Source organism: Triturus cristatus, chromosome 4_1 (assembly GCF_964204655.1).
Source record: "Triturus cristatus chromosome 4_1, aTriCri1.1, whole genome shotgun sequence".
Taxonomy (NCBI): domain Eukaryota; kingdom Metazoa; phylum Chordata; class Amphibia; order Caudata; family Salamandridae; genus Triturus; species Triturus cristatus.
This window is the reverse complement of record NC_140585.1, coordinates 542589880-542612273: the sequence shown is the minus strand read 5'-3', so window position 1 is coordinate 542612273 and position 22394 is coordinate 542589880. Positions and strand designations below refer to the sequence as shown.

General features: G+C 43.9%; 1 protein-coding gene and 1 long non-coding RNA gene across 3 annotated transcripts in view; both read right to left on the bottom strand.

Moving 5' to 3' along the window:
* Positions 1-22394, bottom strand: part of LOC146855200 (GLIPR1-like protein 1) — an 858145-nt gene that overhangs the window by 754368 nt on the left and 81383 nt on the right. The gene's annotated exons all lie outside the window — the stretch shown is intronic.
* The window catches only part of LOC146855201 (uncharacterized), a 143391-nt gene that overhangs the window by 49708 nt on the left and 71289 nt on the right, over positions 1-22394 (bottom strand). For both annotated transcript variants that reach the window (XR_014980802.1, XR_014980803.1), the window contains exons 2-3: positions 8709-8884; positions 3297-3364 (exon numbers count right to left, since the gene is read on the bottom strand). This is a non-coding gene — a long non-coding RNA (uncharacterized LOC146855201). The remainder of the gene's footprint in view (positions 1-3296; positions 3365-8708; positions 8885-22394) is intronic.

Sequence of the window (22394 nt, the reverse complement as noted above, 5' to 3'; positions counted from 1 at the left end):
GTCTCTGTGGAGTTGGAGTAGTTCTTACTGGGATTACATGGTGAGGTGCCTCAGCATCCCACCCAACATGATTCCGATACAATGCAGGAGCTAATACTACCGCCCACTCCTGCACGTATGAATATTGTAGTGATTTTAAAACGAGGTCAGAGAAAGCCTATAAAATTACTATTTCCTTCTTTGGTCAATCCATAACGATTTCAGTCGGCCAGTCTTTTTCAGCCAAAAGGATGTCGTAGCCATAAGTCAGGTTCTTCCAAAAGAGACCTTTAATTTTTCTGAGTTTGTCCCCCTCCATTTGGAGAATTATTTCGTATAACTTGTGTGGGACACTTACCCTAGTATCAGGTGTCTCCACCATGATATGTTAATTCAACGCCTCTGTCACCAGAAACACCATCAGGTTCTGGCAAGCTATTGTTACTTTTGCTGCATTGTCAAGCATCTTCAAAGCCCATTTCCCATTCAGAAGTTGAGTCCTCAGCAGCCTGCGCATTTCTTACTTTAAGGCCAGCTACTTTCTTCTTTTTAACTTGAGGTTTTTTCATTTTGGTTTATCTTCCTTTTTGAAATGATGGTCTGAAGTACGATGTGTATCTCTGGACTTTGTTCGCTCTTCTTGTCTGTGTTCTGACCGTCCTTCCCTCTCTGAGTTTTTTTTATGAACCCTGAAAGGAACAAGAGGAACTTGCATCGGTATCCTGATAGCTGTCAGGTTTTTTAATGTTATCACGATTCCTACGGTTGTACCTACTTACGGAGGACTGCTGCTGAGGAGACCCACCCCTTGATTGTGATCTATTCTCTCTATTCTTTTGTTGTTTATTATCCCATTTCTGTTTTGAAGAATCAGGTGCTTGTTTGCTGTTATCCTTTTAAGGACCACCCATGAGTTGAGGTTTTGTTGCTCTAGCTCCCAAATTATCTCTACCTAATTTAGCAAATGTATCTTCGATAATTTTAGGTAATTCACGCTCCTATTGTGCAGGAATTAAATCCCTCAGGCGTTGGCGTATTGCGACCGCTGCTGCCTCCTCTTTTATGTTTGAAAACATAATCGTTGATACGCAGGCAATGTTTCCTAACAATTTCACAACTAAGTTCAGAGCAGGTTCTGCTTCATACTCGTTCTGTATTTGTCTCAATACGTCTGGTATCACTGCTATTGAAGGGATACCATGAGTTCTGGTATAAATGGCAGTGAAAATTGTACCCCAAGAGGCACAATCCTCTATTGGTGGAGCTATCCACGTGGGCAAGCATATTGTTAGCATTCTGTGTTTTTCTCAAGGTCTTGTGTTTGGGAACACTGTGTGATTTTCTGTGCAATCCAGAATGGCATTTGCTTACGTTTAGTGGGCATTTTTACCATAACCGCTTCCAGTGTTTGTGGGGTAATTTTAGTTGCAGTTCCTTGTATTTGTCCTGCTGGTGTAAACCTTGTTGGTTGAAGTGTGTGTGTTCTCATAATGAACTGTGTTAAATTTCTGTAAAGGTTTATTATTTCTCTGTGTAGTGGACATAAGTCTGCTACCAGCATTGTGTCAATGTCTGGATGCGGCATGTAAGCCGCTTGGACCGGCCAAGTCGCTCCATCTGCGCTGAGCGGACCGAGTCTTACTTAAACTGTTGTGTGTGGGAGGGCACCTTTAAAATAGTTTATGTGCTCCTGGTAGGTGAGCGGAACTTCAATGTCCTCATATGGATAGTATTCATCTGGTATCTCATCTTCAGCGTAAGAATAAAATTAATTTGTGCGTGCATCTGCTGGTGGGAATTTGACCCACAAATAGAATACCTCTGTCCTGTATGACTCGTGTGCCTCAATCACGAAGGTTACTGTCCTACCTCTTGCTATGACTCCAAATTCTGCAAATTGTAAAGTAAGGGCAGTTCTGACATTTTCTGAAATGTTTATAGCACTTCCTTGTTCCTCTTCCCCTGCTGCATTTGCACGTAATGCTGCTGCAACATTGTCTTCTTGAGGTATTGTTGAAAACGTTTCAAGGAAACTGAGATAAGGTTTTATGAACAATAAGGAACTATTATCCTTCAAGCTTGAATAAACCTACAGCCAATACATGGGATTTGCCTACTCAGCAGCAGTGGATTTTTTTTTCCCATGCCAGACGTCTCTGGAATAATGTGAGTAGCGCTCCCTGAGAAAGCACGACTGAACTACTCAATTTTGACTAGAAAATAAGAACCAAACCAACGTTTAATGACGCCATGTCGTATAGTTCCTAAAAATCTATATAGGATCTGCGCGTTTAGACAACGTAAACTGTGGGATCGGTGTCCAGACTGATTCCAGACAACCCCCATGTTTGCCTGCATACCAGCTAGCTCACAGTACCCCTATGAACCCCTCTCACCAAGGAGATAATAGTTTCCTGCAAGTATCGAACATGACAGCCCTGACCCCTCAGGGATCTTGGAAACAGTACAGTACTTTTCGCTCAGTCACTCATGCTCCTTTGTCTCGGGGAGATACACAGAATAAACGGTGGGATGTTTTCAATAAGGTTTTTTATTCAACCAACGTCATTCTAGTATAAAATATGTGTGCTGCAACAACCATAAGAAAGAAACAGATATAAACGATTATAAGCACCAACAGAGTAAATGGATGGTATATTTCTATCATAGTGCTAAAACAGTGAAGATATGCCGGCATATAAATACATGATAGTAATAATGCATACTTCTACAATGCTAACCCTAACTAGATGTACCTAAATGTACCTAGCATGTATGTAGATGTATAGCCAAGAATCTCCCTAGGATTGAACCAACCCCACTACCTGGTGTGAGAGAATGAAGGACTCCGTGTTGGTCTCGGAATGGACACCCCACGAGGGGTGTCAGACCACTGCGTGCTGGAGTGTATGAGTGCAGGGACCTCAGTGTCTCACGTCAGTGTGTCAGCATGGAAGTCTTTCTCCTCTGCCTGCCCCAGCAAAGATATGGTGTTTATATACCCAAAAGGTACCCTCAGAGGGTCTACATTGCTGTCATGTCGGCCGAGGATGATGAAAGGGATGACCCTTATACATAGTTATTATGCAGAAGATGGTAATCCTGCTGTGATTCCAAGAATCCTTAGGCATAAAAAATTAGGCTAGTTTTTGGGGAAAACCACACAACATTAATGGAGCACCTAACTAGGTAAAAGGTCAGCACAAACCTGATACGTTGTAAAATGTAGGTGAAAGGTTAGGTGACTACCTAAGCCTATGTTGGGGTGCATTACAAATCATAACAGTAAAAAATGCAATTCCTTTTATCATACTTACATTTATGTTCTGTTGAAATGCTTTGCAGCTTTGCTGTTGGGCTTGTTTTTAATGGGAGCAGGTGTTATCTGTTGAATGAAAAAGAAATGCAAGTTACAAATTAAATGGTACTTGGTTGCTAGACTGTAGTGCTCGAGGTCGTTTCTAATTTGTTATTTATGTATATTTACTTTCTTATGTCTTTTCGATTATTTGTGATGGACAATTTACTCACCTTCGGTAACGCCTCATCCAATAGAGACTATCTAGCTGCACTTTCCTTGCCATAGAATTATCCACTGGTGTCAGACTAGATGCAGAATTTGTTTCGTAACCAGTACCCCTACGCACTTGTAGGTGGCATCAATCGGCTCTGCGTAGAGTCTGCGCTGGATGTGGTGTGCATGGTACCTATATAGGTGCCACACCAGTGCATTGCCAATTTCTTTTAGTGGCTTTCCGTGGCAGGAGCCGGGAGCCAAGTAGAACACTTGCCACTAGTATGGAAAACTAAGGTAAGTAACTTGTCCATCTGATAGAGACTTTTAGCTGTAGATTCCTTACCTAAGAATAGATAGCTAAGCGATACTTCCCTGGAGGTGGGTCTGGGAAACAATTTCATACCAAAAGCCTCTGCAGGACTGAACAGGCAAAGTACCCATCCCAGCGGACCTGAATGTCCAGGTTATAGTGTTGTGTGAATTTGTGCAAGGAAGCCCACATTGCTACCTGGCAGATGTCCACGACAGGGATTTTGCATGATGAAACAGTGGTCGCAGCTTTGGCTCTGGTAGAATGAACATGGTAAACCTCAGGGGATTGGTTTTTGGCCAATGCGTAGTAGAATTTAATGCAGAGCACAATCCATAATCTATCAGGAGATACCTGTTTCTGCACAGCCTTTCCTTTCTCTTTGACATACACCACAAAGTATTGGTCGTCCACCTGGAACTCTTTCGTGCAGTCAAGGTACAACAGCAACGCTCTTTTTGGGTCCAGGTGGTGAAGTCACCCCTGTTCACTAGAGGGGTGTGGTGGAGCGTAAAAAGTAAGCAGAGTGATGAACTGCCCTACATTAAAGGGTGTGATGACTTTCTGTAGAAAGAAAACTCTAGTTCAGAGAACCAACTTGTTTGTGTAGAAGTTCAGGTATGGAGACTTGGAAGACAGCCTGAAGCTCACTGACCCTCAGGGCACATGTAATGGCCACTAGGAAGGTTGTCTTGAGGGTAAGAAGCCGAGAGTACAGTTGTGCAAGGGCTCAAAGGGAGCGCACATCTGGAACATCAGGACATGATTTAGATCCCACTAAAGAGAGAAATAGGAAACATATGTTGCAAACCTTTTAGGAACGTATGTATATGGGATTTGAAGAGGGATGGCTGGTCAGGCACCCGAAGAAAGACTGAGATAGCCAGAAGATAACCCTTTAAGGTGCCTAGAGTCCTTCTGGGCAAGGGGAAGAACATGAGAAAGGGGAGCACAAAGGGGGTCAAACTGCTTTTCTACACACCATGCCACAAACCTTCCCCAACAGCAGGCATATACCGTTTAAGGGGAGGGATGCCTGGGTTCCAGAATAACATCGCAGACTTTGTGCGATAGGTCGAAAGCTAAAGATCCTCCCAAAGGGGCATTGCACTTTTTCGGAGGTGGTGAATAGAATTAACCAAGACTTTCCTCACTGCTGAAAGAGACCTTGCATCATCTCTGGAAAGAGACAACATTTGTGATCAGCTTGGCATCGTTGGCTGAGTTTGACCGCCCCAGAGTTTAGAGAGCCCACTAGGTGTTGGACCAAAAGGAAAATACCCCGACGTTCCAGCCATGCCCTGACACAGGGCCTCTTGACAACTACAATCCCACCCTGCCCTGTTTGCTGCAGTGCCACACAGTGGTGTTGTTGTCTGTGAACACTTGCACTAGCCTTCTCTTGATGGAGGGTAGAAAGGCTTTTAATGCCAGCCGGACCGTCCTGAGCTCTAAAAGGTTGATATGAAGTCCAAAATACATCGGAGACTAGTGGCCTCTGATCTTCACCTCTCCCAGAGGGCGGCTCCATTCCAGGAGTGACACGTCTGTCACCACTAGGAGAGCTGGTTAGGGAAGGGAGAGGGATTTGTTGCAGACCCAATCGCAGTTCGTTAACCACCACCGCAGATCTCTCACAGTTCCCTCCTAAATCTGGACCATGCTGGAAAGATATCCCTGATGCTGTGCTTACTGGAACTTCAGGTCCCACTGCAGAGCCCACATACACCAGAGGGCATTTGTGTCACCAGCAGGAAGCAGGAGGCCATAAGGCCTAGCAGCCTCAGTCAGTCTCACCGAAATCCAGGTTAAAGGCTGAAACATTGGTATAGCCTGAATATCTTAGATTTGCTGTTCGAAGGATAGGCCAGAAACTGCACCGTATCCAGAAAAGCTCTGCTGAAAGGGAGCATCTGAGAGGGAGTCCGATGTGACTTCGGTACGTTGATAGTAAATGCAGGAAGTCCGTCATAGTCTGGAGGTGGGAGACAAAAGCTTGGGGTGAGCCCGCCTTCAACAATCAGTTGTCAACATTAGGGAAAACTGACACACCAATCTCAGCAGATGAGCTCCAACCACCGCCATCACCTTGGTGAACACCTGAGTGGTATGGCCGAAAGGAAGCACAGCAAACTGAAAGTGCTTGTGGACGGGATGTGAAAGTATGCATCCTGCAAGTCCAACGCTACCATCTAGTCTCTCAGGTCCAAGGCAGGCAAGACCTGAACTAGCATGAGCATTTTGAACTTCTCTTTCTTAAGAGTGCAGACATAGGATACAACAAAGTATTCTGTCCTTCTTGGTTACCAGAAAGTATTGGAAATAGCAACCACGATCCACTTCTGGTATTGGCATCCTCTGTATGGCTCTCTTGGCCAAGAAAGCTGTCACTACCTTACGGAGCAAAGAAAGATGGTCCTCCATCAGCCTGTCACAGCAGGTGGCATGGGTGGAGGGGTAGTCTCCAAGGGGAGGAGTAGCCCCTCCAGGCAATCGGTAAACCTCATAGGTCTGATGTTATAGACAGCCAGTGTGGCAGGTGATGACAGATCCTGCCACCCACTGGGTACCTATGATGGTTAGGGGCACACTATAGAGGTTTGGAGACTGCATGTGGGGTGGTGGACTGGCTCTGACCTCTGGCTGTGCTATCTAAAAGGTCTGTGGGTACCCTGTCTTCAGCCATGCACAGGCTGGGAAGCTTGCTTACCACTGGACAGGTGTAGATATGACTGGAAGCCTCTTCTGTGGCCATTAAATTAGTGAAAGGTGAATCGGGGTTGGCGAGGGGCCATGGAAAAGTTTAAGGACTGGCCGTAGCCCTGCTGTCCTCAAAGCACTACAGCACTGAATCCGCCTTGTCTCCAAAGAGACGGAAGCCATCAAAGGGCATGTCCATAAGCAACGCTTGGGCTTCCCCAGAAAAGCCAGATGTCCTCAGTCAGGCTTGACGCCTTAAGGCCACCGTCGATGAACCACTCAGCCCAGCGAATCAGTGGTTTCCAGTCCACAACGTATGGTGTACTTGCCGGCATCTCTCCCATCACTAACAGCCTGGGAGAGGATGCCCGGGACTCCTCTGGGACTGTCGGTGGCACCTGTGTAACCCTATCCCAAACAGCGTGGGAGTAGTGGCGCAAAAGTCAAGCTGTGTTCACGGGTCGCGGTTCCAGGCTAATGGAAGAAAACATCTTCGCTAAGGTGCCCAGCCTCTTGGATTCCCTATCTGGGGGTGTGGGTAGGGAATGCGCCAAGGGAGCCTGAGGCTTGGACAATCAGGCTTTCTGGGGTAGAGTATTGCATAAGGAAGTTGGGGTCCCTTGATTCCCTGTGTTGGGCATGGACCAGGATGCCTGTGAGGGCTTTATCAAAAGGGAGAAGTGGTTTCAAGGGGTACATTCCCAACTGAAGCACAACTGTCAAGTTGTTTGTCTTGACTGCCACAGAGGGCAGGCTAAGGTCCTGCCCCCTTCTCACCACGATTGCAAATGACCCTCCCCCCTCTGTAGCCAGGGAAGGGGAAGAAAGCATTCCAGTATCTGGAGAAGTGTTCAGTCCACTGGACTCCACCAAATCTTCATACAAGTTCACATTTGGGTCAAAGGGATGGTATTCTTCACGATCCAGTGACCCCCTTTGAATCCTCCAAAAGTCCTAGCCATAAGGATAGGACTGAGGCTCTGGCCTGGAAGGCATGGCTTCAGTAGGCGCTGAAGTCAGACGATGCCCATCCAGCTCCGTGTATGAGATCCGAATGAGGATGGCACAGGGACCATCGGCATTGGGGCCAGCATAGGGTAAGTTAGAGGTGGACTGACAAATGCCGGTTCAGAACCATCCGTGGATCCAAGGGGTTCGACTGGTGCCGGGGCCTGGAGCCATCGCCGTTGATCCAGTAGGGGTCCCTCCCGCACCCACAGTGCCCAAAGGCACACCAGCAGGAGCGGGCCACTCAAATATAAGGCGCATGGACTCATGAAACGTGTAAAGTTGAGCGGGTTTGCTCCAGGTCACAGAAACTCGGGAAAACAAGGAGCCGACCCAGCCGCTGGTTCAACCACGGAGTCAGGCCTCAAATGTTAAAGCTCCCTCATCATGCTGACCAACGGACAAGGTGAAAGTGAAGGCCTCTTTGACTTCTTGATCTTCTTGCTTTTCATTTTGTGGTGGGTCTTACCTGAGTGACCCGACGACTTTGAGTGCGATGAACAATTTTGGTCTCCCCAACCAACTTCAGGACCTTCCTCTCGATAGCGCTCCAGTGCGTTCTGGCGTCAAATGTCAGGTCGCTAGGAACTTGAGGAACCCCTCCCTCAGATCTTCAGGTTCATAGTGCAGCAGTCGATGCAGGTCTTAACATCGTGGTTGCGTTTGAAGCACCAAAGGCAAACAAGATACGGTGAAAGGCGCCGCAGAGCTTGAAGTCATCCTTCCTAGAGGACATTCCTGCAACGCCAGGAGAAAAACTCTCAAACAATTCTCGTCAGAAGTCGCAAAAAAGATCCGTAAAAAATGTACTGAAGGGCTAGCTCTAGCTTGTCTGGCACGGAAAGATAAGAACTGACGTCAGTGTGCTGGGATGGCTCCTATGTAAGCACCGCGCATGCCACATCCAGCACTGACAATGCTGAGCCGATCAATGCCACCTACCAACACACAGGGGTACTGCTCCCGAAAAGGTTTCCATATCCAGTCTGACGCCAGGAGATAATTCTAAGGCAAGGAGTCTGCGGCTAGAAGTCTTGATCAGATGTTTAGTATTTTCTGGTAGTTTATCTGTTTGTAGATTTTTTTCTTTTAGGAAATCAATGTAAAAAGATTAAAATCGGAGAGTTTGTTTATATTTATTTGCTATTTTACATTTTTAAGTTAAGTTTTAGTTAAAATATAACTATTACTTACTTGGTTATGCAGTTGTTCAGATGTATATTTTTCTTCTTTACTGGTTTGTTGAGAGAATCTGGCAGGGTTTCCTCGTCTTGTAGCTGCTTCTGTTGGCTTAGTGAACAAATGCGTCCACTGGAGGAGGCTGTGTCAGAGGTTCAAATCCCGATGGGTCCACTCAGCTTTTCATCCTTCTGAGATTGATAAAATCATTGAGTATCATTGAGTTGGGTAACAATAAACATCTGTTATTCAGAGCCAAGATACCCTTCTGGGTTAACGTGCACTTTACAAGTACACATGTGATGTTACACGGCGTTTGCTGTTTCTGAAGTATTTAGTTGTTTAAATTAGTGTGCCTTTTACATTGTTGATTTAATTGTTTGTTTCATTTTATTGGTTAAAGTTGATAAAAGCTTTATTTTATTGGTTGGTTTGGTTGGTTTAGTATAGTTAGATTTTTTTAATCAGTTGAGTCATATGGTAAAAACAAATTTATATGTATAATATATAGTTTGATATTTTTGGTATATATATATATATGACCCATTATCTTCGTGATTAACAGTGTGGGGGGACACTTATTGCAATATGTTGACTACTTTTTACAAGATCTAGTTAAAGAGCTTCCAACATATGTGAAAGACACAGGAGATTTCCTCAATAAAATCAAAGGAATAGAATGGGAAACCAACATGAGATTTATAACTCTTGACATTGAGTCATTGTATACGTGTACAGATCATGATGTGGGGCTTGAAGCAATCAAACATTTTTTGAGTTCTAAACCAGCAGAATGCTATGAGCACAATAAGATCATACTGAAATGTATACAATGGTGTTTGAACAACAATTATTTCATGTTTGGTTTACAGATATATAAACAACTTAGAGGCGTGGCGATGGGATACTGCTTCTCCCCCAGTTATGCCTGTCTTAGAGTAGGCTGGTGGGAGGAGCAGATCCTTAGGCAGGTACATCATGAACAATACACTAGACATGTCAGACACCGTCTTAGGTACATTGATGACGTTTTTATTGTTTGGCAAGGAAGTGAAGAGAGTGCCACTACATTTGTTAACAACATCAATAACAACACAGTCAACATAAAATGTACCTCACATACGAGTGAAACAGAAGTTGACTTCCTAGGTGTTAGAGTGTACATTGAGGAGGGCAAGATTAACAGTACCCTTCACAGAAAAGAAACAGCTGGGAACTCGACGCTTCATGCATCGAGCACCCATCCACAACATCTAGTCCAAAGCATACCCTACAGAATTAAGAATTAAGAGAATATGCAGCACCACAGAACAACAGGAAATATGCACGAGGGAAGCACTCCAAAGGTTCAGTCAGAGAGGGTATAGAACATCTACCCTTAACCAGGCAGTTGCCAAGGTAGCCCAAAAATCTAGGGACTCTCTAATTGAACCTACCCACAATACCACCGAGCCAACCAATGAAACTAACATACCTAGACTCATCCTTACATTCAACAAGCAGGAACGCCAAATAAGATCCATAATTAACCGTAACTGGCCAATAGTCCTGACGGATGCGGTACTAGCACCAGATCTATCTGACAGCCCTACCATCACTTTCAGAAAAGGCATCTCCATGAGAACCCAAATTGTGAAAAAAAGTCCAGAAACCCTAACCAAGAAAACTACTTGGCTGCAACCTAGACAGGGTTTCTACAAGAGCTCTTCATGCAGGGCCTGCAAATTTGGAATTACCACCACCAAATATTTGACCCCGTTTAGCCCTATGGAACAAAAGATCCAAGGCAACTACAATTATAAAACCGAGTACGCTGTGTATGTTCTGACATCCTACAACATCTTCGTGCCATTGTCAACAACGACACAGCGTACCCGGTAGCCAGGCACTTTAAAGCAGTACATGGCAATGATTTGAAATGCCTTCAGTACTTTGTTATTGCCGCTATCCACAACCACCCGAGAGGAGGTAATCGGGAAAGGTCTCTAAGACAATTGGAAACCAAGATCATCTTAGAACTCAATAGCAAACATCTCAGAGGGCTTAACAACACTGAAGACCTCCACAACTTTTTATAGAGTCCTCCCTGAGTTCAACATGGCTTTGAATAACAATATTTGTTTCCCCAGCTGCAAAAAACCCCACCCCTTTTTTCTGTTTTTTGAAAAAATTTATCTTTATATACACTTGTTCTATGGCCAAATTACCCGCACCAATGCACATAAATGTTTGCACTATATACATGGCACTTTTTTCACTTTCAGGCATAGCAATCAAATACTGAATGCAGACCATCTTATGGTTTACACTTTGTGAATGTTTGCACATATTTATAGAGGTATTGGCATGTTTACATATGCATATAGAGGTACATATATTAATGAATTTATTCAGATATGAACCAACAACCATTGCATGATCAATTTCATTATTCATTGTACATTTTAATATTTATATCTATGAAGACCACTTTTTTCATATTTATTGTATTTATTCTATGAGGAATTACATGTAAATTTGCCAAAGGACAATATATGAACCTATTTATTTATGTATATATTTATATATATTTAACTTATATCATGAAATAATTTCCTATGACAATGATGTGAATCTGCAAATTAATTTCATGTTTTTTTATTTAGGGAGACAGAAACAGCAATATGTAGACATATGTATCCTTGTAATTTGATGCTTTACCCACAAACCGATTTGGTTCGGTTTGTTTACAAATGGCTATAATTTTGTGGAAGACAAAGTAAGTGCAATCACCATTTAAGTATGTCTTTTATGTTTACCACTTATCACGTCATACGGGAGCAATACTAAGAAAAATATACAAAAAATAATATAGATATAAAAACAGTAAGCGGACTGCGTTTCCGCAAGTGATCAAGGATACTGTTATCCGAAACACGTCTGACAAGCTGAATCGAAATAAAGACCTGCTTTTACCACGAGAATTTGGTGTCCTTATCCCTCTCTTCGTACATTTGCCGGCTGGGAAGTGTGGAGAGTCAGGAACAAGTTTCATATATATATATATACATATATAAATAGTTTATTTTTTTTCACTGAAAAAACGATAGGTTTCAGGGACGTTATAGTTAAAAATTAGCATTTAAAAAAACCTTTGAAATTCACTGAAAAAACCAAAGGTTGCAGGGACATTATAGTTAGTTGGACATTTCACTCGTACAAAACCAGAGAAATTTGGCCGTTATGGTTAGTTGAGCTAACTATAATTCACGCCCCCGCAATGCACTGCTGATGACGTCACATATGAAATCATTCATGACATGGTCAGTGACATCACTCATGACATCACTGATGACATCTCAAATCCCCCGGGGCCTGGCCAGCATTCTTTTTTTTTATTATTTTGTTTGGATGGTGGGGGGGCGCATGGCCCTTCTCCTCAGTTCCTGGTTTGAAGTGTTGGCAGCCAATCAGAGGCAAGCTCGTGCTTGGGAGGGCTCAGCCTATCAGATCTCACAATTCTCAAATATTGATAACTGTAAATCTTTAAATATCTCAAAAACTAATGAACGGATTTACACCATTTAAAAAAAAGCATGCTTTCTGGAACAAGTGCTATATCTATGCCACATTTGGTGTAATTCCGTTCAGCACTTCAGGCTGTAGCTGTGTCTAAAGTTTCCTATGGAAATTAACATAGAGAAAACACGTTTTGGGACCCACCTTTTTTCTCTGCCCCGGCTTGATAAATCAACCCGAAACTTTTTAGACAGGAGCTGACCTGAGTGAACAATTAGTTTTAAAACTTTTGTGAAGATCCGTCAAACGGTGCCAAAGTTATTGGCAAATCAAAAAACACCTTTCCTATAGAAACAAGGATCTAATTATAACTACCTATTGGCTACCGCCTCGCCAGTAGGTAGTTATAGTTAGGACCTATTTTCCATAGGAAATCCGCAACATTCTATTTGGTATAACGTTGGCACCGATTGACGAATCTTCGCGAAATTTTCCAAACTTTTGGCCAGCTCCGGTCTGCCCCTATCCTCAAAATTTCACGGTGATTCGTCAAGCGGGGGCCAAGAAAAAAGGGGGGGTCCCAAAACACGTTTTCCCCATGCATTTTCCCATAGGACCTGTTGACGCAGCTACAGCCCGAACTGCTGAACGAATTTACACCAAATTTGACAAAGTGGTAGCCCTCAGTTCAGACTCGTGCCTTTTGCTTAAATGGTGTAAATCCGTTCAGTAGTTCCTGAGAAAATTAGAGTTAAAAAGATAGATATATCTGGGCGGAGCCTAACCACACATCTCATCGTGAGATCTGATTGGCTGTCAGTACTGCATCCAAGAAGTGTTGGCAGCCATCTTGGGACCAATATACATGATAGCACCTCATTAAAAAGCATTGCAGTTAATAGAAGGTTTTAAGGCTTTAGTTACATTATAAATCATTTGTTGATGGTACCATACTCATTTTAGGAATTGTGGTGTGTTCTAAGGTTATTTTACCATGTGAAAAAGCCTTCTGCTGTGATATCATGAATCATGTTTGAGAGAAAATTATTTTCTCATGCTTTTCCCACAGAGGTTTGGAAGGTGATCTATAAGCTAAACTGAGAGCATATTTTCTGTAAATTCACATTATCTTTCTCAGTCATGTGAGAATGAAGTCTGACATTCTCAGTAAAACATGTACATCCAACAAGGGCAGAGACTGTCAGTTGATTCCTTTGTGTCCTACTGCAGCTTCCCAGAGTGTTCTAAAGAACAACTAGAGTGCTAACAGTCCTACTTATGACAAAAGTATGGCACGCCTGAAGCCATCTTGATTGGAATAAAGTGGTAACACTTAAAACATTTAATTTACAAAGGAACAAAATGAGGGGGTTCATTATGCCATAGAAATTATGATTAGTGCTGCAGAAAGAAAAATTAGGGCACATTTTGACTTCTCAAATCCTCTTCTATTTCATAAAAACATTCTGACATGCAGACTGAAACATGCACTTTGAATACCAGCAGCAGACTTCCCTGGTGAGCAGTAGCTTTACTACAGTGATCTAATGAGCAACTAGAATGCTAACATTCAGAATTTATGGCAAATGTGTGACACATCTGAATGCTTTCTTGATGGAACCAAAGTAAAAAACTGAAAGTATTTCCTACTGAGGAGACTGCAGTAAATGAGGAAATTAGGAAACTTCATAACCAATAAATCTCCCAAGATGGCCACCAGAGACAAAAGAGCCCAAATGTAGCCCAAATATCACCCAGATGTAGCCCAAGTATAGCCCAATGACAGAATGTCCAAGAGTGTTCTAACGAACAACTAGAGCGCTAACAGTCTTACTTATGACAAAAGTGTGGCACACCTGAAGCCATCTTGATTGGAATAAAGTGGTAACACATAAAACATTTAATTTACAAAGGAACAAAATGAGGGGGTTCATTTTGCCATGGAAATTATGATTAGTGTTGCAGAAAGAAAAATTAGGGCACATTTTGACTTCTCAAATCCTCTTCTATTTCATAAAAACATTCTGACATGCTGACTGAAACATGCACTTTGAATACCAGCAGCAGACTTCCCTGGTGAGCAGTAGCTTTACTACAGTAATCTAATGACCAACTAGAGTGCTAACATTCAGAATTTATGGCAAATGCGTGACATCTGAATGCCTTCTTGATGGAACCAAAGTAAAAAACTGAAAGTATTTCCTACTGAGGAGACTGCAGTAAATGAGGAAATTAGGAAACTTCATAACAAATAAATCTCCCAAGATGGCCACCAGAGACAAAAGAGCCCAAATGTAGCCCAAATATCACCCAGATGTAGCCCACGTATGGCCCAATGACAGAATGTCCCAGAGTGTTCTTAAGAACAACTAGAGCACTTACTGTCCTACTTATGACACAAGTATGGCACACCTGAAGCGATCTTGATTGGAATAAACTGGTAACACTTAAAAGATTTAATTTAAAAAGGAACACAATGAGGGGGTTCATTTTGCCATAGAAATTATGATTAGTGCTGATGAAAGAAAAATTAGGGCACATTTTGAGTGACTTCTCAAATCCTCTTCTATTTCATTAAAAAATTCTGATATGCAGACTGAAACATGCACTTTTAATACCAGCAGCAGACTTCCGTGGTGAGCAATAGCTTTACTACAGTGATCTAATGAGCAACTAGAGTGCTAACATTCAGAATTTATGGCAAATGTGTGACATATCTGAATACCCTCTTGATGGAATCAAAGTAAAAAAACTGAAAGCATTTCCTACTGAGGAGACTGCAGTAAATGAGGAAATTAGGAAACTTCATAACAAATAAATCTCCCAAGATGGCCACCAGAGACAAAAGAGCCCAAATGCAGCACAAATATCACCCAGATGTTGCCCACATGTAGCCCAATGACAGAAGTGTGCAAAACACTTATTTTTTGTGTATTTGCAGTTTTATATAGTGCAGACTTGTCAGGTATTGGAGTGCTTTAGATGAGCATTGGTTACATCACACAAGATCAAATTCATTTTGGTTGTAGACATGGGGAGATTAAGTGATTTGACCAGAATCACAGAATGTTGAGCTGAAGCAGAAACTCCAACCTGGTTCCCCAGTTGCAAAGTCTGCAGCTCTGGAAGTAACACCACATCCTCTCCCCTAAGTGCAACATTTAATCAAGTGGTCAACTGGATAAAAAAACATAAAGATTACAAATAATTTAAAAGTTCTTTGTCGCTATTTGAAAACTCAGAAAATATGTCCTCATTTTAGTTTTTTAGAGCACTAACCATAATTTTGATGCAAATAAGACCCTCTCATATATGTAAATTCTAAAGGAAATGTTCTAGCTATTACAGTTTTGATTACATCAAGATGACGTCAGGCGTGCCACACTTTTGTATTAAATATAGAATGTTAGCAATCTAGTTGTTAATTGGGATACTGTTGAGAGGCAGAGGCCAGGGGCACGGACTCTGAAAATTGAAGGCAGGTAGGAGAGTGCAGAGGCAACAATTTGACCACACTGGGCAGGCAGGAAGGGCAGTGGCAGCACAACAGACTATGGAGGGCAGTGGAAAGGGGGGCAGGGGCAACAAACCAACAATACAGGACTGGCAAGAGAGGCGGTGGCAATATAACAGACCATTGTGGGCAGAAGGAAGAGGCAGTGGTAGTACAACCATACATGCCAACAGACCCGTTTCAGCCAGGAAACGTCCAATGTTTTTAAGCTCAAATGGGCTTTATTTGATCTGTCTCCTGTCTACAATCTCCTCTTTTTCAATGTAACTCAAAGGGGAAAATCAATACCCCAGTTTTTTTGTCAAAATCTCCCTCTTACCAAGTTCAAAATGTTCGCAAGTATGATACATTGGATCGTGGTAGACAGGAGGAATTGGGGTAGGGACATGGACTCGGATAACAGAGGACAGGAGGGACATGGAGAGGTGCACCAAACTGACCCTACAGGGCTTGCATCAGGGTTTGCAGCAGCACAATACACCACACAGGGCATGCGGGACGGGAGTGCAGCACAACAATCCATAGAAAGCAATAGGGAGGGGACAGAACCATGCACATGGACAACAGAGAACAGAGGGGAAAGAGGCAATGGTAGCTAGCTGACCATAATGGACAGACAGGAGAGAAAGCTGCAGAATAACAGACCATAAAGGGCAGGAGGGACGGATCAGGGGCATTACAATGGAACAGACAAGCCAGGAGGGAGGGAATAGGGATCTGCACATGGAAACAGAGGGCTGGGGGCAAGGGGGCAGGGCTGGAGCAGCAAGATGACCATGGAGGTCAGGCAGGATGGGCACTAGAAACAAGACACACCATGGAGAGCAACAGTGAGACTATGATGGCATACACACAGACCATGGAGGGAAGGTGGGAGGGGGTCAGGGGCAGCTAGCTGACCACACAGGGAAGGTGGGAGGGGCCATGGCAGCACAGAAGACCATGCATGGCAAGCGGGAGGGTTAGTGGCAGCACAATGGCTATGATGGGCAAGAAGGAGGTTGCAGGGGCATGCACAAAGGACCATGGAGGATAGGAGGGAGGGTCAGGACCTGGGCACAGACAAGAGAGTTCAGGGGAGGGGGGGCTCACAACAGACCGCGCGGGGCAGGCAGGAGGAGCATTTGCAGCACAACAGACCAGGGAGGGCAGAAGGGTGTGGCAGTAAAATGGACCATGGAGGACAGGAGGAAGGGGATAGGGGATTGGCATGTGGAAAGGCAGGGTGGAAGTGGCAGGGACAGGTTACAGTCATCTGACAATGCTAGGCAGGTGGGAGGGGAGTAGCAGCTCAATAGAACACTCAGAGTAGATAGGAGTGGCAGGTCCATGGAACATGGTGGGCAATAAGGATGGAGCAGGGGCATGCACAAAGATATCGGAGGGCAGGGGGAAGGAGAATAGGGGCAGCAAGCTAAGGACAGAGGCTAAGCAGGAGGTCAATGATGGGCCATAGAATTGGGCAATGGAGGGCAGGAGGAGTGGACTGGTACATCATGCTAAATGGAGGGCAGTGGCAGCACATCAGACCATACATGGCAGGAGGGAGGAGGCTAGTCCATGGATTCAGACAACAGAGGATAGGGAGGAGGTGGATGGGGCAGCAAGCTAACTGTTCAGAGAAGGTGGGTATTAGGAACTTGATTGTTTTTAAAATGTGTGTCTGTGCGAACTACTTAAAATATGAACAAGTATGCAGCATAATCTCACTTTTATTCATGAAGAAGAGGACGTTTGTGACTGTGACTCCGGGCTCACTTGGCAGAAACATCCCCTGACCCTCCACACCCCATCGCAAAATGTATTGCCCGTGTAAAGGGTAGGTGGACGTAGTGTTATATAGAACATAGTCCTGAGAGCACGATTGAAAATGAAAACTAGATATAGTATATGGTATAAACTATGCACCAAAAAGTGTGATATAAGATGAACCGGGTGTCAAATATAATATGCAATACATTGTGCGCAATGACAGATTCATTGGAGAACGCAAGATAGTACAGGCACTAGCGCGTGCTATGCGATATGCGCCTTGGAGTGTAATATGCACAGGGCAGTGTTGTGTAACCTAACTAGTCTCTAAAGTTGTAATATAAAATATGTGCTGGGGAGTGTAACTTTGCATATGCACTGTGACAAAGATATGGATCCCAGATTGTAATATGTATGGCATAGCGCTGTGCGTTATAACATAGGCATCGAGGAAGGCACGTTAGATGGGGCAATATAACCCGTGCAAAGGCAAGTGTGGCATGACATATTCACGGGGTGGTGTTACAGTGCACATGGGCTAGAGAGTGTCATAGCATACGCACTAGCTGGTGGAATACAACACAGAGGTGTGTGGCACTCGGCGGGCACTGGTGGGTGTAACACAGCATTGGGCTCAGCCAGGAGCACGCTGTGACTCTCAAGTGAGGTTTGTCTCCTTTCCAGAGAGTAAAATAAAAAGTATTACACATCCGGCGGTGGATGTGTGTTTTATTAACCGTGAGGGGGGTTTCTTGCATAGTTTGGTCGAATTTTTGTCGAATCCCCTTTGAATGGCTTGATGTGCGTGTGTATTAAATATGGCTGTCAATAGCTACCCATGTTTGTATAAATAAACGACAAGGGTGTCTACTTGGAGAGTACCCACCGGCGGGGGCACCGGGATTAGGCACGATAGGGTGTTAGACACATCAGAGCTTCACTAGCGGTGTAAATACATTCCACGTGGATTCATTATGTGCATAGTCGCCTTTTAATGAATATCACGCAAATCGTCATGGTGATAGGTACATACGGTTTGTCCAGCATGTCCTAGGTGTTTCTATAAATATATATTTTTTTTAAAAAAACAAAGGCCGGGGGGATGGGGTCCCCGGGGCCATAAGTGACCTGAGGAGGGGGGCAACTCAGCCCCCCTCCTAAAGAATTTTTTTTTAAAAGGCCATGACCCGGGGGTTGGGGTCCCCGGGGCCGATTAAGGCCTTGGGAGGGGGGCCACGCGGCCCCCTTCCAAATAAATTTTTTTCAACAAAAAAAATTAGGGTGCAGGCCCTGGGGGATGGGGTCCCCAGGGCCAATAAATTTGAAAAGAAGGGGGGCCACACAGCCCTCCTTCTTAAAAAAATAAAAAAAATAAAAGACCGGCATTGCGCTGGAGGCCACGCCCCCTCCTTGCAGCACTCTGCAAAAGCGCCCCCTGGCCAGTTGTAAGTTGGGGAATTAAGTCCCCTTCAATACTGAGGGTCCCTGAGGGCCAACTAGCCCAACAGGTATCTCCAGTATGCGCCAGGGAGCTGCATTGCAGACAGGTGTTCTGAGGCCACTCCCCTTTTTACACCTCTATGGGCTAGTTTGACCCTAGGGACCCTTAGGGTTCAAGGGGACTTAATCTCTCAACTTAGAACGGCCACAGGGCGTGTTTACACAGTGATGAAGGGAGGGGACGGGGCCTGAGGTGACGTGTGCAAACACGCCCTGTGGCGCGTTTTACGTTGGGGAAATAATTCCCTTTCAATCCTGAGGGACCCTGGGGGCCAACTAGCTCACCAGGTGCTTCCAGTAAGCGCCACAGCTCTGCATTGCAGATAGGTGGTGCAGGCCGTGCCCCTTTTCACACCTCTCTGCAATGGCGCTTACTGGACGTACCTAGAGGGCTATTTTGCCACTAGGGACCTCAGGATTCAAGGGGACTTAATCTCCCAACTTAAAACAGCCACAGGGCGTGTTTACACAGTGGGGAAGGGAGGGGACAGGGCCTGAGGTGACGTGTGCAAACACGCCCTATGGTGCGTTTTAAGTTGGGGAAATAATTCCTCTTCAATCCTGTGGGCCCCTGGGGGCTAACTAGCCCACCAAGTGCTTCCAGTAAGCGCCACTGAGCTGCGTTGCAGAGAGGTGGTCCAGGCTGTGCAACTTTTTACACCTCTTTGCAACGCAGCTCTGTGGTGCTTCCTGGAGGTACCTAGTGGGCTAGTTGGACCCTAGGGACCCTCAGGATTCAAATGAACTTAATTGCCCAACTAAAAACGGCCACAGGGCGTGTTTACACAGTGGGGAAGGGAGGGGACAGGGCCTGAGGTGACGTGTGCAAACACGCCCTGTGGCACGTTTTAAGTTGGGGAAATAATTCCCCTTCAATCCTGAGGGACCCTGGGGGCCAACTAGCCCACCAGGTGCTTCCAGTAAGCGCCACTGCGCTGCGTTGCAGAGAGGTGGTCTAGGCTGTGGCCCTTTTTACATCTCTCTGCAACGCAGCTCTGTGGCGCTTACTGGAGGTACCTAGTGGTCTGGTTGGACCCTAGGGACCCTCAGGATTCAAGGGGACTTAATCTCCCAACTTAAAACGGCCACAGGGCGTGTTTACACAGTGGGGAAGGGAGGGGACGGGGCCTGAGGTGACGTGTGCAAACACGACCTTTGGCGCGTTTTAAGAGGTAGTTTTATTCCCCTGTCCTATTATATACTAGGGGCTAACAGAGGAGGTCATGCTAATCACAGGGGGACCCCAACGCATAGTGTTCCCTAGTGTATGTAGGTGTTTTCACTGTATTCTGAGTGTGTTTTAGCACTGGCTCTAGGACTGGTTAGTCAGACTCAGTTACCACCAGTATCCGTCTGAAAAAGTTGAGGGTACAGGATGATTTTGCAACAAGGCTTCTTTCTGCTCTTCTGTTTGTTCTTTCTGCACGTTATCCTTTCTCCTGCACTTTTCTTTGTCTTTGAGGACTTCTGTTGCTTCTTTCTGCATTTCTTTTTTTCTTTCTGTGCGTTTTTCCTTCTTTCTTCACATGTCCTATCTCTGTAGGCATAGTTAGAAATTAGCATTTAAAAAACCTTTGAAATTCACTGAAAAAACCATAGGTTTCAGGCACGTTATAGTTAGGAATTAGCATTTAAAAAACCTTAGAAATTCACTGAAAAAACCATAGGTTTCAGGGGCGTTATAGTTAGCTGGACTTTTCACTCGTACAAAACCATTCAAATTCCCCCGTTATAGTTAGTTCAGCTAACTATAACTCGCGCGCCCGCAATGCACTGCTGATGACGTCACATATTACATCACTCATGACATGGTCAGTGACATCACTGATGACATCACTGATGACATCTCAAATGACATCATCCTTGTGATAGAGTGGCAGACCTCCTCTCCCCCTAATATAACCTTTGATACACACATTCAAAAATAGAAACTAAAAATGTAAACACAATGGACATACCAATACCAGTTACAACAACCTATTCAGTAATTCTAATATCCACATACACATCCAATCATTCACCAACAGTCCTATACAGTCACTCATACATGTACTCACTCATCATATGTACTCATACACCTATACATCCTGTTACACAACGCCACTCATCCATAGAGTTACTCACACACATAGTCACTCATGCTAATAAAGAATCAAACATCCATTTACTTGCATATACAGTTATACACACACCACCACACTTACTTCTACAGAAACTTACACATACTTAGTCTTTTAAACAATCACTTATAGAAACACATTCTTATTCATACAGGAACTCTTCCAATCTCTCACTCTCACATATACTCACTTATATACACCAATAGTCACATATACTAGTTTAAAACATATGTAGCTACTCATAAAGACACTATTGAGACAGTCATTCACTCACTAACACACCCATGCACACACTCATCCACCCATACAGTCCTGCACACATGCTGTCTTCAACACATACAAACAGTGAGTCACTCATTCATGCACCTGTGCACTACATAATACCCCCCACCGAACCATACAGACAACCAGACACTCATACTGATACTCAAAAAACAACTAATAACCTATATAGACACTCATGTAGCTACTCACCAACCCATGCAGCTACTTATACACAAAGTGAGAGACTGATACAGATATTTACATATTTAAACATTACTCACTAAGCCATGTATTCACTAAGATACACTTAATCAATCGGTTATACAATCAATTTTTCAAAAACAAATCATCCATTTAGACACTTATATACCCATTTATTCTTCCATCGACCTTGAGATATACATATATAAAACATATGTAATTTTCGGAAAAACACACATTCTCTGGATGATGTCATCAGTGATGTCATTTGAGATGTCATCAGTGATGTCATGATTGATGTCACTGACCATGTCATGAGTGATGTAATATGTGACATCATCAGCAGTGCATTGCGGGCGCGCGAGTTATAGTTAGCTGAACTAACTATAACGGGGGAATTTCAATGGTTTTGTACGAGTGAAAAGTCCAGCTAACTATAACGCCCCTGAAACCTATGGTTTTTTCAGTGAAAATATATATATATATATATATATATATATATCCAATCCAAAAAAGTTCATTCAGTACGCTATCGGGAAGGAAACAGGCAAAGAACAGTGTAGTTTATCCAAATTTAATCCACACAACGCGTTTCGGCAACAGCCTTGTTCACGTGAATAAGGCTGTTGCCGAAACGCGTTGTGTGAATTAAATTTGGATAAACTACACTGTGCTTTGCCTGTTTCCTTCCCGAGAGCGTACTGAATGAACTTTTTGGGATTGGATACTAAGTACCGACACGCTCTGCCGGAGTGTACACCACCTTCCCTAGGGTCCCAGCATCCCAGAAGGAGCAATTTGCAAGGTATGAAATATATATATATATATATATATATATATAAATATACACAC